Source organism: Oryctolagus cuniculus, chromosome 3 (assembly GCF_051225735.1).
Source record: "Oryctolagus cuniculus isolate XC-2025 breed Fujian yellow rabbit chromosome 3, ASM5122573v1, whole genome shotgun sequence".
In the NCBI taxonomy this organism is placed as follows: Eukaryota; Metazoa; Chordata; class Mammalia; order Lagomorpha; family Leporidae; genus Oryctolagus; species Oryctolagus cuniculus.
Window position 1 is genome coordinate 20,881,482 of NC_142869.1, and position 2,808 is coordinate 20,884,289.

A 2,808-nucleotide genomic window follows, 5' to 3' on the forward strand; every position below is an offset into this window, starting at 1 on the left:
AGTGAATTAGGTGGGATTCATTCCCCTTTTTATTATCTGGAAGTTTCTATAAGATTGATGACTCTAAGTCAGGAGTAATGTACTTTTCTCTACTTATACTGTTTTTTTATTTTTTCTGATCAGTTTGCTAAGAGGGTATCAATTTTTTTTTTTTGGACAGGCAGAGTTAGACAGTGAGAGAGACAGAGAAAAAGGTCTTCCTTCCGTTGGTTCACCCCCCAAATGGCCGCTACATCTGGCGCGCTGTGCTGATCCGAAGGCAGGAGCCAGGTGCTTCCTCCTGGTCTCCTATGTGGGTGCAGGGCCTAAGCACTTGGGCCATCCTCCACTGCCTTCCCAGGCCACAGCAGAGGTGGACTGGAAAAGGAGCTACTGGGACAGAATCCAGTGCCCCAACTGGGACTAGAACCCGGGGTGCCGGCACTGCAGGTGGAGGATTAGCCAAGTGAGCTGTGGCACCTGCTCTCAATTTTTTTTGATAGGCAGAGAAAGAAAGGTCTTCCATCTGCTGGTTCACTCCCCAAATGGCCACAATGGCTGGAGCTGCGTTCATCTGAAGCCAGGAGCTTCTTTTGGGTCTCCCATGTGGGTGCAGGGGCCCAAGGACTTGGACAATCTTGTACTGCTTTCCCAGGCCATAGCAGAGAGCTGGATTGGAAGTAGAGCAGCCAGGACCTGAACTGATGCCCATATGGGATGCCAGCACTGCAGATGGCAGCTTTACCTGCTATGCCACACTGCCAGCTCCCAATTTTGTTTTCAAGGAACTGACTTCCTTTTATTGATTTTATAGTACATTTGTTTCCTAATTTTTGAAAATGTTTTTCTTGTATTTTTGAATATTTCTGACATGACAAAGATTACATTTAGCCTTTCTTTTTTAATGTGCAGATTTTAAAGTTACCTAGTTCCTAGAATTTATTCACATGAGGGGCATAGACAGATAACACAGTTCCCACCCACTGGTTCGCTCCCCAAATGCCCATGATAGCTGGGACTGGGCCAGGTCAAAGCCAGGGGCTGGCTGGAGTTTGGTTCAGGTCTTCCATATGAATGGCAGTAATCCAATTACTTGATACTTTACTATTGCCTCCAGTGTCTGCACTTGCAGGAAGCTGGAGTCAGGTACTGAACCCAAGTACCATTTAGAGAATGTGGGTATCTTAACAGCTAGGCTAAATGTCAACCCTGTTTGTTTTTAAAACACTTTACTGGGGGTCAGCATTGTAGCGTGGCAGGTAAAGCCACCACCTGTGATCCTGGCATCCCATATGGGCACTGGTTGGAGTCCTAGATGCCCCACTTCCAATCCAGCTCCCTGCTAATATGCCTGGGAAAGCAGTGAAGGCCCACATGGGAAACTTGAAGAGGCTCCTAGCTTTGGTTTGGCCCATTCCTAACCATTGTGGCCATTTGGGGAGCAAACCAGCTAATGGAAGATCTCTCTCTCTGTGACTATGCCTTTCAAATATATGTATACACACACACAAAAATATATGTATATACATACATATATATTTTAAAAAGCACTTCAGCTGTATACCATAGGTTTTTACATGTTGTATCTTCACTATCAACCAATTCAAAACATTTTCCAATTTCCTTTGTGACTTCTTGTTTGACCCATGAGTTATCTACAATTCTTAATGCCTGAACAATTAGGGACTTTTCAATTAATTTTCCTTTTCCTTGCTTAATCCCACTACAGTCAGAGAACACTCTACTAATTTTTTTCTGAAAAATACTGAGGCTTGCTTGATGAATCATTTCTGGTAAATGTTTTCAGATGCAATTAAAAAGAGCACGTAGGGGCATTTGGCACAGTGGTTAAGACACTACTTGGGACACCTGCCTCCCACACTGGAGTCATGGCTCCACTTCAATTTCCAGCTTCCTTGGAAGGCAGCAGATGATGGCTAAAATATTTAGGTTCTGGTATTCACAATGGGGGCCCAGTCTGGGCTGTTGCAGGCATCTGAGAAGTGAACCAGTGAATGGATGATACATCTCGCTGCTTCTGTGCCTGTGAAATAAAAATATATTTTTTAAAAAAGAACATGTATACTTCTGATTAAGAGTGCCGTGTTCTATATGTCAATTAAGCTAGGTAAATTGTGGCGTTCACATTTTCTATTTGTTCTGCTTTAGAAACAATGCATTGAAACATTTTTCCATAAATTAAATTCTATAATGTTTCAGCAAAGAAGGAAAATCTCACTTCATTCTATGGTGGCTGTTCCAAATGTTTTCCTTAGGCTGCTGACAGCCATACCTTTGTATATCCCCACGCCACTGAGTAGCAGAAATAGGGGGCAGATCGGAAGGTGTGCTCTGAAGGTTACCAACATCTCTCCTTGCCCTGTACCCCCACTGCAACAGTCACAGGCCACTTAATACCCTTGAACAAAGAAGCCAAAAGCAAGAGTTGGCTGTGTCCTGCTGACAGGCCTGGAAACAACTCTGGAGACATGCTCTAAGTCCTGAACTCCTTGGGTGAGAAAAATTACAGTCCATAACAGAATGCTTCAAGCATCACTTCTTCACTTCTAGAAGTCTCTCCCATTCACCGGCTCTATACCCCAGAAGGGAAGAGCTATTCCAGCAAGATTAACTCTATCAGGTAAGGGGCACCATCCCAGCCTCCCAAACAGCGTCACACACCGGTTGGTTGCTCTCAAAGATCAGTCCACAAAGGAACCATCACTGCCCTCTCGGCAGGGCAGTATGTACGCAGGAGTGAGACAAGCATTATTTGACCAAAGTACCTATAATGACAGAATGAAAATCTCCAGTTTAAAGGAAAAATTA

The 2,808-nt window shown here is 44.1% G+C and overlaps 1 long non-coding RNA gene across 1 annotated transcript; it reads right to left on the reverse strand.

Moving 5' to 3' along the window:
- Positions 1 to 821: 821 nt before the first annotated feature.
- Positions 822 to 2,792, reverse strand: LOC138848929 (uncharacterized). The gene is made up of 2 exons (XR_011387110.2): positions 2,662 to 2,792; positions 822 to 2,023 (listed from the first exon to the last, which is right to left on the reverse strand). It is a non-coding gene; the product is annotated as an uncharacterized LOC138848929 (long non-coding RNA).
- Between the last annotated feature and the right edge of the window lie 16 nt (positions 2,793 to 2,808).